The sequence below is a fragment of the Gymnogyps californianus genome, chromosome 2 (assembly GCF_018139145.2).
Source record: "Gymnogyps californianus isolate 813 chromosome 2, ASM1813914v2, whole genome shotgun sequence".
Taxonomy (NCBI): Eukaryota; Metazoa; Chordata; class Aves; order Accipitriformes; family Cathartidae; genus Gymnogyps; species Gymnogyps californianus.
The window spans coordinates 23,336,338-23,351,423 of record NC_059472.1 but is presented as its reverse complement, the minus strand read 5'-3'; the positions used below and the strand labels follow the sequence as shown (position 1 = coordinate 23,351,423).

The 15,086-nt window shown below is 42.5% G+C and overlaps 1 protein-coding gene across 3 annotated transcripts in view; it reads right to left on the bottom strand.

Moving 5' to 3' along the window:
* RNF19A (ring finger protein 19A, RBR E3 ubiquitin protein ligase) overlaps positions 1-11,031 on the bottom strand; it is a 59,947-nt gene extending 48,916 nt beyond the window's left edge. Inside the window, exons 1-3 of one of the 3 annotated variants that reach the window (XM_050891334.1) lie at positions 10,975-11,031; positions 7,785-7,943; positions 5,832-5,964 (exon numbers count right to left, since the gene is read on the bottom strand). The gene's annotated coding sequence lies outside the window, so the exon portion shown is untranslated. The remainder of the gene's footprint in view (positions 1-5,831; positions 5,965-7,784; positions 7,944-10,974) is intronic. The other 2 variants (XM_050891333.1, XM_050891335.1) reach the window with 2 other exon arrangements.
* Positions 11,032-15,086: the final 4,055 nt, after the last annotated feature.

Sequence of the window (15,086 nt, the reverse complement as noted above, 5' to 3'; positions counted from 1 at the left end):
TTTTGGGAATGGGAGAAGAAGATACATGATTTTCAGCAAAGAGCATGTATTTTATCTGCTAAGATCTCTCCTGAACTTGATCCAGCCTAGAACTGAACAGAATCTTCCTTTCACTTCCAGGTGTACAATATGCTGGGTCAAAGTACCAGAAAATAAAGCTAGGAAGCTGACCTACCCTTTCCAAGATCCAACTACTACGTAACAGCAATGTAGAAGATACTCTAACCAAATGTGGATGGTGCAGAATTAAACTCATGGAGAAAAGAAGGGTAGGGGGGAAAGAGTAAATGAAAACAAGAATGGATATAGTCCAAACTTGTTTAGACATGATCCTGAGTAACCTGACCTAGGAATAGCCCTGCTTTCAGCAAGGGCTGGACTCCATGCCCTCCAAAAGTCTCTTTCAACCCAAACCATGCTGCAATTCTAACACCAGTGGAAGCGGTGGCTGCCAGAAGGGCAACTGAAGCCTGCACCAAAACAGGAATAGGACGGCTGAACAGAGACTCCAGAGAGTGCTATAGAGAAAAATACAAGAAAAAATGGGGATCACAGAGTGAGGAGACCAACAGGAGCTGTTCAGGGAAGTAATCTGGGAACTCTACCACAAGTAATAGAGACAATATATCTCATGAAAAACCCAGTGAGGCAGGAGAACTGACTGGCTGATCACAAACACTAGAGGAAAATGAGCTAACAAGCACAGGGCGAAGCTAAGAAAGAGACCCTACAAAGAGTAGTTGAACTGGGAACAGAGAGAGGGAGGATCTCCAAATGACAGGAGAGAAAGACAAAGACATCAGATTAGGTATTGAAAAGGATACGAATTTAGATTGGCTAAGATATCTTCCTAACAAAAATCATAACTGACTAAATATGAATAGGATTTGGATAAAACACTGTTAAGTATGCAGAAAGTAAAAGGTACATTGCTGGTGACAAATAAAAAAAAGCAGCAAAAGCGGCTTGTACTGTCAAAGCATGCCTTCCTCTAGCACTCATCCTCCACAGTCCAAAGACATCCATAAAACCCTCTGCATAAGCACATGGATCATACTGTCTAGGGTTGATCCCTATAAAGCATGACAGAGTATTATTAGATACCACTAGCTCAAATAGCAGCAGTCTGCCTAGTGAGTAGCTTCCAAACCTGCTGATATGATTGCAATTATTATTTTTAACAGCTAGGAAACAGCACACAAACTACATTAGAAATAACTTCATCAAGTGAACAGAATTAAGCCCTGGAGTTTGGAAATGACTGCTGAAGTACATTATGACAGTTTAATTGCATGGCTTTTATCCCTTTCCCCCCGTAGAATCTTTGCCAGGTTCACACTTATCAGTTCACTACTCAGTATTTTGTTTGTTCTTACTCATCGTGCCCCCCATCTAAAAAAAAAAAACCAAAACCAAACAAAACTGCATATAATGCTACATTGAAAGCAGGAATTGATTTCCTCATAGGCCACTGCAGAGCACTGCTATGTTAGATTACTATTGCTGAAATAGTCAAATACCATATTCATCCCACTGAAGTAGCATGGTTATTATCCCTATTAACAGATACAGTATTAAAGCATATGATTAAGGATGGATTTATTTACCAACCTCAGGTGCCTGATCTGAGATATCCAAGAACTTAATTTCTTTCAGGCTATGTTACACAGGAAATTATATGTTCAAAGACACCTGCACCATCAACTGTGTACACACACACACACACACCACCCCCACCCCCCTGCCACCAAGAAATACCACTGATATTACACAGCCAAGATTCAGATGCCTTCATCAGGCAAGAAGAAAATCTTTTCAGTTTTCTGCTTTATTTGCATTGTATCTCCAAACTTATTCAAAGGGAACAATTGCCCTAGAGACTAGGTTTACTGCTGCCCAACCTAGACGGACTCCCCCATGGACAGGGCAAATGTATCCTGAGGAATGCTTCTGCGGGGAAGAAAAAGAAACCAAAACCCAATAGCTGTATAATCAAGGACTATAACTTAATAAAGGTAGGCACAAGAGGTAATCAAACTATGGTTGCTTCTCCGACCTTAATTCTGGCATTTCTTAACGTTTGAGAATTTGACCTGAAACCTTAAAATGACAATAAACTGCATGCAATGGCAGAATCAGTTCCACTTTATTGACATGTGTAATCCTTCACGTTACAAAACCAGGGCAAATAAGTCATCTAATTGCTGCAGAAGCCATACCTACCTGTTTCTAGTATTTCTAGTGCGCTCATTATCATGGTCTCTGAGAAACCAAGATAAACTACCAGCATCCTGAAGACATCTTCCTTGTCTTTACAATAGAAAGACAGAGTTCTTGCATTCTACACGCTATTAAAACCTAAGCCATTCTTCACCTACAAAATGCACCAATTTGCAGAATGCCCATTAGAGAAGTTAAAGTTACTGCAAGTACATCTTGAGTTAGACAATACTTACTCAAAGCCACACTCCAGTCAACTACATTGATGACTTGACAGTCATGTGATAATGAAAGTAAATCTAATAACCTCCCTTTTTTCAAGGAAATCAAATCACCAAAACGAGGTTTTATCTTCATCACCAAACATTCCAAAACCATCCATATTCAGTTACTAGTCCACAGTAATACTGTACAAACAAAGTACATATTTCAGAGAGCTGAACTTCAAAGGTGAATAGTTCTAACTTCAGAAGAACTACATCTTACAGAGAGCTTCAGTACCTACATTGCTTTTTTACAGATAAAAGCATCAATCTACCGAGGGTCTCCATAAAGTGTTGTATTTTTGTTCACTGTACTGCCAACTGGAAGCTCCGTCATTTCAGAGTTCTAATTTGTTCTCTCATTGAATGACTTTTAGCACAATAAAACTATTCTTCTGCATACTCTTAGAGGTGTGTTTTCATGCATTTCAGGAGGAACACCAACCATATCAAAACACACATTCTTTATTATTTTTACTTTTAACCACCAGAGATGAACAAAAGCAAATTTACAGAAGGTTTAAGAGAATCATTCCCACAAATGCAGCATACTGTGGCTTTACATTAATTGTGCATATGCCATTTTCCGTATAATGGCTTTAAAAGGCATACAGTGCAAGATCCCCACAGCTTGTGGGAGATAATTTAGGTTGAAACTGTGACTTAGAAATTATTTGTTACTGTTAAAACAGAAAGGTAATATTGTATGACCTTTGAGATAAGAAAAAGGATAAGATTATATAGCCCTAAAAAAAAAAATACAGCAGTACCTCACACCTCAGAAACAAAACAGAAAAAAGAAACAATGAAAACAAAACCATGCCATTGTCTTCATATTTTACTCAAATAACACTTCTTGGTCTAGATCCAGCCACAGTATTATGTTGATTAGGGCAGGGCGTAGGAGATGGGAAGAAACCGTTTTCACTGCTTACTGTTTTAGAGAGAGAGCTGAAGCACTGCTGGGCAGGACTAAACAGGATGCTTCTACCTCTTAACCCATTCCCCAGCAAACACCACCTCCTTGCAAAGCTTCAATTCAACAGCAAAAGATAAGTTTATCTGGCACATCATATACCTTATCTATGAACTAAATTAACATTGAAAACAGGGGAGCTTGTTCTTCCTTTCCCAGACAGGCAGGCAGCGTGTAATCCTAATAATCTTAATTCTTGCAAGGCAGGATCTTTCTCTTTGTTTATCCTTGTTCTCTTTTCATTAGTTAGTTAATCCATTACCTAATTCATCTTGGAATCATCTTTAATTGTTAATAATGGAAAGACTCGGGACTCCTGTGCTGAGCTTACAGGGCTCTCTTCTATTCTCACCCTGGCTGAATTTCTGCCTGGTGTCAGGTCACAGAAGGCAAAGTCTACTTTTCTGCAGCTACGCACCACCACCACCACCGACAAAAGTCTGAACAAAAGCGTATTGCCACATAAAGGGAAAAAAAGGCAACAGCAAATAGGAACAGGAAGGGGAAGAAGGAAAGGAGAAAAAAAGTAACTAGTCAGGTAGGAACATAAGGAAGAAAATACTTTTGGTCAGTAGATATAAAAATCCCTCAGTCCAAATGGAGATGGCTTAAAATCATGGTGTTGTGAAATTAAGAGAAACAGTGAACACAATAGCTTTGCAGGTTTCTTCTCCGTCTTGTCCCACAGATAAACTTGCACTGACTGCAGAATCTTACACTTCAGGAAAGCAACAGCCTGGCTTCACAGGCTATAAGCACTAAAGATCTCTTTGCTTAAAAAGGACCTAGAAGTTTGATACTGCCATCTCTGACCCTGAGCAAAAGGGCTCCTGGTCTCCCAAGATGTATTTTTAGCAGTGTCATATAAAGGAAAGCTTGACTCCTTTTCGAAAACGCAAAGCCAAACAAAAAGTAAGTATCAGATACAACTTCACAGGTAAAATGAAACTGAGAAAGTAACTGCTTTTCTCAGGAAACTGAAGGTCTTCAACTCAGCAGAATAATAAGTAATTTTAAAGGCTTTATTCTGTTTATATTTGACTTAAGATAGAGGAACACAAAGTCAGAGCACCTCCATCAGGACACACAGTAGAAAAGTCTTTGATAAAAATTATGTTTCCAGTACACATTCTAAAAATAAAGTCTTTAACCTTGAACACGCTTCATCTTACAGCCACATTTCTTTGCACTGTTCAACATATTAGATTGCTTATTACGGAAACACGAAAGGCAGATGCAAAGTAAGATACTTCCCAATGGCTGACCAGAAGAAAATGTTTCTCAGCAGGCTTCACCTTTGCCAGTTGGGTGGTCTCACTTCAGCCACTATTTATTCCCATCCAAATGTTCTACCACTATTAGATGTTTGAGGGACAAATGGATGCTCACTACGTAAAGCATTTTGATACGAAGGAGAAAAGCCAAACAGTATGTTGCAACAATCATGCTCTGTCAGCATCTTCGCTTATTATATACAGTCCCCGTACAGATGTTCAGTTAATAATTACTAAAACATTTACTGTCAAGGTACAATTAGATCTTGATACAAGGAAGAGCTGCAGCACTGAATATGGGCTGAGCATATGGGCCCCAATTTTCAGGTCATAAAAAGCCCAAAGCACTCATCACTATCTAATTTAGACAGAATAAAAGCCTTTTATTTCCTAAAAAAGGTACAAATGTTTCTTCCCAAGATTGAGTTCTGAATGGCAATACTGCAGAAGATCTGTCAAAACATCCCCCCCTTGTCCAGTTTCACTGAAATATACTGTAAATTTTGTGCACCATGTACTTTGAGCAAAGGAAATGGATGAATGATGCTTTTAGGCATGGCACCACCAAGTCTTTTCCTCTAGAATACAACCATTATGGTCCTAAGAAAGACTCTTATTTGTCTAAAAGCAGACAGTTAACAAGGCTATTTTATATAAACATTTAAAAATAAAAACAAGGTGCAGCAACACTAGTGCTGTGATGTCATCATATCCAAAACACTAGCCAAGTAGCACTGTAAAATCCCCATGCCTCAACCAAAACCTTCAGTCCCACCCGAACCCCCACTATTCAGTAGATCCCCCAAGGTGCAGGACCACTTTGCACTCCCTACAAACCATTTCTTGAAAACATACACGAGGTAAATTTGTCTCACCAGAAGTCTTACACAGCGCACTAAACAGTATAGCTGGAACTGTCTTACATGTTAAGTATTTTCAGATAAAAATAGAACTTGATTAACTTGATATGGCTCGCAGAGTTTGGTTTTATGTGAAAAATCTGATCATTAACTGAGAAACTTAAAAGTGATACTTTTATTTGTTAAGGATATGCAGCATCACTGAAACACAATGAGAATAAAGCAACATGATTCTTACTGCAGTTTCTCCAGAGTTAGTCCTCTTGCTGAAGCAGTTCTTCATTCACTAAATGGAACAACTGAAGGGGACAGCCAGGGGCTCCGATTTAGGATAAGAGCTCTAATCTGCCTTATGGGAGCAGCTAAAGGACCTATGGAAAAATGTTTAACAGTAATTTGTCTAAACTATAAATGGAAACAGAACAAAACTGACATAGTCCCACAATGACAGTTTGTGCTCAACAATAACAGGATACTTGCATTAACAGAGTTGTGCTCCACTTAGGAAGCAAAAACAAGTGACTATACCAAATTGAATTGGTACAAACATTTATTTCTGCAAGATGCCCTTCAAATGTCTTGCTGAAGACATCATTAGGGGATATGCTGGCCTCTAAAGAGAGGAAGTTTTAATGCCTGAGGAAACACCTGTGTATATGTAACTTTTATTTAAACTCATTTCATTAGGTCTCTTTGCTAAGCTGCTTTAGGTTAAAGCAACTCTTATATCAGCTTTCCAGACTGGTGCAATATTGCTAGATGTGAACTGAACTGTGGGAAAACTGTTGGAAACTCGCCATTCAGAAAAAAAAAAAAAAATCTACAGCTATTCTCATCTTGTAAATGGCAATTACAGTTGCAGTGTTCTGGCTACCTGTCCAACAAGATACCAATAGTCACCCAGCAGGTGACTGACTTCAATCCACAGTTTAAGAGTGGAAAAGCCTACAGTAATGTTTCCATTGCAAAGAAGTAACCTAAAATGGAAGCACTCCCACTTCTTCTTATTCCATGGATAAACCTCAAGGTAGGGTTAATTCTTCCTAGAAGTACGCCATGACTTCCATGAAAGCGAAGCAAAACAGACAGTCAAGGCCCTCCTCACTTGCCTTAATGAGGAAAGGCCTAAGGGTGGTATCACAAATTACATCTCATAACTCAGCTATGGGGCTTTTCTTCCTTCTCTGAATTCTACTTTGAAGAACCCAAAGACTATTCTAAAGCTGGTGTAAGACATGCTCACAAGAGGAAGAAAATTTCTAGTAGAGCCCTGTAATATTATAGTTCCACGTAACATTTACAGCTCTTTTTAGATATCCATTGCTTTGTTTTGGATCTTTGAGTCAGTACCTGCGCTAAGAGAAAAAAAGAAAAAAACAAGCAACCCATGCCAGAGAAGGACCAGCAATCAAAACCAAGGAAAAACACAGTTCTGCAGTGCCTGAGAATTGCCAGAAATGTACATGAAACAACCAGAGATCACTGAAGAAAGAAGACTAAGCCGCCTTATGACTCAGATGAGCAAAGTCTCTTCCACAAAGTCTCTTCTCATCAACTGAAAAATAAACTTACAAGGAAATCTAGGATAATGAGGTGAACATTAGTTTACAGAAGTTTGGAAGAAATCTGTCAATCCATAAATATCAGCAATAGACCAAATACCTACTTACATAACAACTTATCACAAAGCACTAAGAAATAAAATAAATTAAAAAAGAGTGCCTGAAGAAATCTTCTAAAGTAACCTTCAAGTGAATACTTAAGAGGGAAGACTGAAATTCTACTCTGAATTCTACTCTTTAGTTCAAACTCACAGTTGTTTATTTGGACTTTTATTTCTTTCCAAGTTAAAGTAGAACACACAACATCTAAAATCTAGTCTATATACAACACAAAAAGGTTTCAATTTCTCCTCAAAGATTACTTCACTGAAGATTTAAAAGACAAACTACTAGAAATGAACTAACATTAGACTAAATCATGGATAAAACTTCCACTTCAGAGACTCAGAAATAAAAGGAAGTCTCCTCTTGTGAAAAAAACAGGAACATAAAAAAAAAAATCCAACTGTTTTTGAGGTACTGATACAGCCTCTTCCATATTCTTCCTATGTGGGGGGGAAAAAAAAAAATCGTATACTGCAACACTACTAAAACCAGCCAGTTCTCTAAGACTCAACGTAACTTTTTACCTTCTTGGTGGAAGTCTACCTCCAGGTGCAATTCAGACGCTTTTAGCAATATCAGATCCAACACCATTCTCAGTATCTTGAAGCCGTGTTACGTACACCGATTCATTCAGCTACACATCTTCCATCAGTTAACACAGAAGGGACAATGGAAACTTAGAGCTAAGACAAACGCAAAAAGAGAAAAATCTGAAATCAACTTCTTTATGGATAAGCCAGTGTTAGAATGAATATTTGTATTAGTCCTTCAAAGAGCCTTCGCTGACCCTAAGAAAGAATCAGACTGACTCGCAACTCAGCTACAAACCAGAAATCACACTAAGAAGAGTAGAGCCTAAAACATGTATTCATCAACTCCTTCTAGTCAGGTATTAAAATTTATTCTACTAGGCTGGTATATGGTGTTTACATACAATTCAGAAAACAAATCACAAAGCTAATTATGGATGTCTGACCATGGGACAGAGTAAACTGACCTCATACTGGAGACCACAAGCTTGGCTTAAGGCCATCAGAGGACAGTGGTGCCGAACAGTATAGTTGTACTTCAGAGTTCAAAGATCTTTCCTAGTGCTTCCAAATCAGGATTCAGAAGTCCCATGAAAAGATTTAGGCATCCTACTTTGTTTCCCTGGAAAGGAGGCGGGGGTAGGGAATCTTTGTGAGGAATACTTTAATAAGACTAAGTAAGGATCAAAAAGGTCCAAGCAAACAGAAAAAAACCCAAACTGGACTGGTTAGGAAGAATCACCTACCCACTGAACAAATTCCGTCTGAAGTTTTTGCCATGGGGAGTAGTAGCAAAATGCTGTTAATTAATAATAGAAAAAAAAAAGTATACACATTTTCCATCACAAAAGGCTCTACCCAACTGCCAAAAGAATTCAAGGGCTTGTGTTCTTTCACAGGTTGATAATATTCACATAAAACAAGTTTTCCTAATGCATATATTAATGCTAACTGGCAATCCCATAGCTAAGGGAGTTTTAATGATTCATTTACTAATGGAGAGACCAGGACTTGTACACACTACGAACGTAAACAAATACATCTGTCAAGTATCTTCCTTCCTCCTGAGCCTCAGCTAGCATAATTAATCCAAATCTGATGATTGCTCTACATAAGAAATGTGTCATTTGTCTGGTACGTTTAAGGGGAAGGGGAGAGAAGAAAACCACACATAAATATTTCAACTCCCTCTTTTAGAAATGATGATCTGATGTCCTCAAACTCAAAAATAGCTGACAACATAAACATAACAGCTAGAATTCAGCATTTTATAAATGCTGAATTGTATAAAGCACAGTTGAAACTCTGGCATACTTCAAGATATATGCATATACAAGAGTTACACATATTTAAGCCTTTTACTGACTCGTTTTTAAGAGTAGCATTATTGCCATTATGCAAAAGTGAAACTTTCATTTTCATTTTCTGGACCAAATAGGCCTAGTTCACATGCAACTACAAAAAAAGTGCTTTCTCAGCTTTCTGAAAGCTTTAAGTACAAGCATTTAAATGTTTACAGTTATAGAATGGTAAGATTTTGGAAATTGTTAAGTAATGTTACACAGCCATCATTTCTAAGCATGCAAGTGAATTCTGTTAGCTGGGCAATTCAGAATTTATAGTTCAGTTTGACCTGGATATTAAACTGAAAACCTTCTTTTCCAATGAACTTAGTAAAAAACATTTCATCAGATACTGAAATACGGTTCTTTGGCTGACAAAAAAGGAATTACTAAAAAAAAAAAAAAATACTTTGAAGGAAAAATTTGAATTTTTAAAAATGAGTTTATGATTAATCTTGTCTACAGACAAGACTATGTATGCTTAAATCCTGCAAGACCCATTTCCCAAACTGCCCTTTGCTTTTTAAAAATAATGCTGTCCTTGATGACAATTGAGATAAAGCACTAATCAGTACCAATGCCAACTACAGTATTTTAACAGAAACAAGATTTGTTGTGCTCCTCACAGGGAAACACAGGCATGTTTCCAGTAAGCGACCACAAGGGCATGAAGGCTTCAAATTTTGATTTCTCTGCTCAGCAATAACTGCACTCTATTACTGTCCCTTTGGCATATCCCCGTAATTCTACTCCACTATTATCCCTTTGGCAAAGCCCCATTTCTTTCTGTCAGAGCGTACTGGAGCAGGAGGGGAAAGGCAGGACACCTCCCCTTTGCCAACCATCACCTCTTCAGCTCACTTACGTGCACGCTGCCTTTCAGATTGTTTGCTACCCATTTTTCCCTATCCTTCCAAGATGCGCCTGCAATAGTTGTTGTGTGTATAGTACACTGCCAGGTGGAAAACTCCCAGCTCTGCAGAAGGACCTGTGCAAGGAAAACACTCGGCAAGACGCTGGCTATCGCCACCGCTTGTCCCCCCACCGCCTTTACAGCCCAGACGTAACAGCCCTAGTCACTCGAAACTCCTCCACTCCTCCGATTCACCGGATCCGGGGTGGACAACAGAGAGGTAAACTAGAAACTCTCGGGTGGGAGCGTGCAAACCCTGCCCCCCGGATTGCGCTGAAGGCCCGGGAGTTGCGTGCACTGGTCTCCCCGTGCTCTGCAAGTTCAAGTGCAAGAGTTTCCAGGGCCCCGCCGGCGGCCCGATGCCGCTGCCGGGCGGCGGGAGCGAGGCGCCCGCCGAGGGGGCCCCCGCGGCGCCGTGGCCCACCCGGGCGGGAGCTCCTCCCCGCACACCCCCGCCCGCCACGCCGAGGCCAAGCGAAACCCACCCGGCGGCTCCCCCGCTACCCCAGCCCCTCGGGCGGGGGGCTGCCCGGGCCGGCCGTGCCGCCCTCCTCCGCCACCCGAGGCGGGACGGGCCCCTCGCTCCGCCCGGGGGGAACCGAGGGGAGACAATGGGCACGATGACTTCACCCTCCAGCTATGTGAGGAGCAGCGGCGGACGCCGCCGACTTACCCCCGGCCCCCGGGACAACCCCTGGGCCGCAGCTCCCCCGGCCGCAGCGGGGACCCACCCGGGCCCTCTCCCACCCGGGCGCGGGCCCCCGCCCAGAGGCGGCTCCGGCTCGAAGGCTCCGCTCCACCCCTCACCCTCCGCCACGCTCAGGGCGGCGGCTGCCGGCCGCGGGCGGAGGCCCAAGACGGGGGACGCCCCGCACCACCGCCGGGCCCCTCCGCGCCCCCTGCCCCGCCGCGGGCCCACCCGCGGTACCTGCGAGTCAACGGGAGGAAGCGGCGCCGTTCCGCCGGCCCGGGCCCAGCCCCACGCAGGAAGCGTCTCCGTGTGTGTGTGAGGAACGGAGGGGGCGGTGCTGCCGGGGAGGGGCGGGGCCGGGCGGGGCGGGGCCGGGCGGGCCGAGCCCGGCGGCGCGGGGCCGGGCGGGGCGGGGCCGGGTCTGCCCGCGGAGGGAAGGCGGCGCCCGGGTGGCTGGTTTCCGCGACGCGCTGAGCTCACGCGCACGGCGGTGCCGCCCCCCTCGCTCTCCCCCGGCGGCCGTTGGGGCGGGGCGGCCGCAGCAGGCGTCGGGTTCCCCTCAGGGCGCTGCCGCCCTCCCCGCCGCGCCCCCCCCGGCCGCGGGTGCGGTGGGAACCGGCGGCGCCTCCCCGTTCTCCAGCTCTCTGCCGCTCCTGGGCTCGGGGGTGGTCCGGCCCGGCCCGGCGCGGGGGGGGTGCTCGGCGCCGGCAGGGCGGGGGCGGTGTCCGTTCCCCGGTGGCGGTCAGCTCGCTGGGCCGGTGCGTGGGGACTCCGCAGCGCTGCCAACAGCCGCGGCAGCAACGCAGAGTAATTATTTACTATTCCGCGGGCTTCATACCCGTTAAAATGTAAAAGCGCAAGGCGAAGAGTGAACTATCGAGGCGTTGCAATAGGGTCATGTCGCTGAATGCTGATTCACTCGCCGAAATGGCAAGGCACTGATTCCGTGCTGTAAAATACAGACGTTTCTTCTTCTCGCCCCGCTTCTTGCCGTTTGAAATAGAACCTGTCTCAGAATTTGCCCAGAAGCGCCCAACTTGTCTTTCACGGCATGACCCTGCTCTCCGTGGTTAACTGCAGCCAGCCCCGGGCTCCCTGGGCGCCGGCGTTCGGTAGCTAAAATCCTGGTCTGCCGCCGACCGTGCTGTGCAGCTCAGCCGTCCCCATTGTTCGGTTCCTCCGTCTCCTTTTACTACCGACCTTCACGCCGTCTTTCACGGGATTCCCTCCGCCTGCAATCCTATATCTGAGCTGCTGCCGTCTCCCACAGCCTGCTCGCTGCTCCTGACCTCCGCTTCTGGGCCAACTCCGAATCCCTCTCCTCTGTCCTCTGGCATATTTTAAGAATTGTTTGCATACATTAAATATTAATGTTAATAAAGAAATGTTAACCAATGTTAAACATTGGTTTTAAATCGTGTGCCCTTTCTTTCTCTAGGTAATCATTCATACTGTCTCATGTCATCTCTGAATTCTCTGAGCTGGCGTTTATCCTGTGCTTATAGATGACTAGTGGTGCTTCCGTTAAGTGGGTATGAAACCTGAAAGCTTACTCTGGAAAAAGTTACTAATTACCCAACCTGCATTTAACATGTGCAAATATTGTAAAATGAATAAAATGTGCTATGCTTTTCCTGTGGGATTTGCAATGTACAGTCTGTTAAAAGGCTTGCACATATACTTAGCTTTATTCATGTGCATAGTTCCATTTAAGTCAATAGGGCTACTTCCAGGACATCAAATTAAGAGTGAATACAAGTCATTCTATGGTGAGATACTTAATCTGGAATGACAGAATAGGCGATTACAACAAACAGGGAGGGGAAGTGGAAAAATGAGGGTAACAGCAATGAGATTATACTGGAATTTTGGTATGTTGTGCACAAACCACAGCAGTTCCTTCTTTGCCTGTAAAAGCCAGTAGCTAGGTGATTTACTTAGGCTCCAGTACTGCAAACATGTACATGTCACTTAAGGCATGTAAGTGGTGCCATTGTATTCCGTTGGATAAGATATGCAGAAGAATATTACGTACAACTGTTTGCAGGGTAAAGTCTTGGTCACTTACGTATGAGATTTGGTACAGAGAAATGGAATTAGAGAACTGAAATTCATAAAATAAGGGGAGAAAAAGGAAGGGCAAGAGTGGAGGTGAATGAGGGAAAGAAAATGAAAAGGGGAACAGAAAGATTAGCATGTAGAATAGCATGATAGGATAGTGAACAGATTTTGGCTGGAACAGGAACAGCAAACCACTTTACCAACTCAAACGTGCAACCACCAATAAAACAAAAACCAGCAACAAGAAATGCAAAGCAATGCAGTAATGTGTTACTTTCTAAATGTCCAGAGGGATTCAGCAAATCAGTACAAATGTTCTGAAGTCTCTTGGCTAATGCTGGAGAACTGGAGGGGAATGGAGCCCAGGTGTTTTAAAATTCTGCACTGGGAGATTGAGTGGTCACTGTGGTGGTCAGATGGTTTCTCCTTGAAGCTGATGGAGAGACAAAGCAAACCTCCAGCCAGCCACCCTCCTGAGAGCTCTGCAGCAGAGCGCCTGCAGCCAAGTAGGTGCTTTTCATCAGAAGCATTCAAAATAGTCAATTAACAAAATACAGAAAGCACAGGGAGGAAAGAGAATCTTTTCTGCACAAGCTGTACACAAAAACTGACAGTGGTTTGTTTTGATATGTAGGGAAGATACGTTTGCTTGCTTGCTTGCTTGCTTATTATTATAGAACAGGATGACAAAGAGATATTAAGGAAAAGTAGGGGCTGCCCAAACCCTTTAACAAAGAGGAAATACCTCGTGCACACTGCATTTTGTGAAGCATACAAGATTTATGAAAACAAACAAGCCTGTCTTTCCAAAACACTTTCTGGAGAACATCTAGGATTGAAACATTCTGGATATTTAATTCAGCTGCTGGCAGAAAAGTGCAAAGTATTATATCAGAATACAAAAATACTGCCCTCCAAGCAAAGCATCTGGTATGTTCTAAGGAGACATAAGCACACACAACACGCTGTCAAACATGGAAGGGCAAAAATCATATCAGCATGAAGAGAGGTGAGCAGACAGGACTGAGGACGAAAACTGCTTTTCCTCTCAGTGGTAGGGAATGGAGAAAGGGTATGACATGGCCAACCTTATCTTAATTTAGTATATCCTTCTCATAATCTATGCTCGTATGGACTGCTGGCCTCAGTATAGTTTCAGTATTTACATATGAAACACTGCTATCTCAAATGAAAGGGTACTGTAAAATCCAGTGCCTTGGGCCAGAATTTCATGTGTTTATGGTCTTTTCTTTAAACTTATGTTGGAAGAGTATCAAATATGATGGGTAAATGTTTCCATCATCTGAGTCTTTCTTAGAAATCTTTATCTGAATATTCAACCATCATCTTCAACATAAAATTGGCAAAGCCAAACTCTTTTTTTCTATAGATAATTTTGTATTTTCTGCAGTCTCTGCCATCATCTGGTCTCCAGTCCATCGTTTTTAGGGGTAAAAGAGACCTCCTCAACCTTTCCCCTTTTGACATACACATTTGTGTCCCTGACCTTTCTTTCATCTTGTTCTGAAGAACACCCTTTGTTTGGGGATTCATCACTCTCCTACATTTTCCAGCTCAACTGTCTTGCCAATTTTTATTTTTTTTTCTGGAGAATTTATTTTTAGCGCCCCTGATTTTACTGATCTGTCTTACAGTGTTGCCCCACAGATGGCTGCATTTGCACAAAAAGCATAGAAGAAGATTGATGTGGCAGCAGGAACAAGTGGCGGAGGAAAGGAAGAGAACTGTCTAGATCAATTTTGCCACTGGAGAAAATGTAATATGGAAATGTATTCTGACTTGCAACTAAAGAAGAAAGGATAAAAGCCTTTGATGAACTAAAATATCTGCAATATCCATTGATAGCAAAACATGTCTTTAGACCGGGCATGCAAAAACAGGCAATACTAATAAATATCAGTATATAACTGATAAATACCTTATTATATATTAGTATAGCTAAGATACAAATTGCACGGGACAGGAATACGTGCTGAATTCTGTCAGGCTTCTGTTTACCCTTTGTGAAAGATTATTTGCCATGCACTGATTGTCGTCAATTGGAATGAGTGCAGTAGATGATTAAAAAATACATACTCTGTAAGATATCCAGATTAGGATTTTCTCAAAAGGCATCATTAACCTGAAGATAAAATGAAAGGATATTTAAATACAGGGGTACCATGATGACAAGCCTAGGATAATGGATTAGTGTAACAAATAGAGCTATCTGATGTAGATGCAGCCTCACTGATCCAAGTTACAAAGTGGCAAGATACCAGTAAACA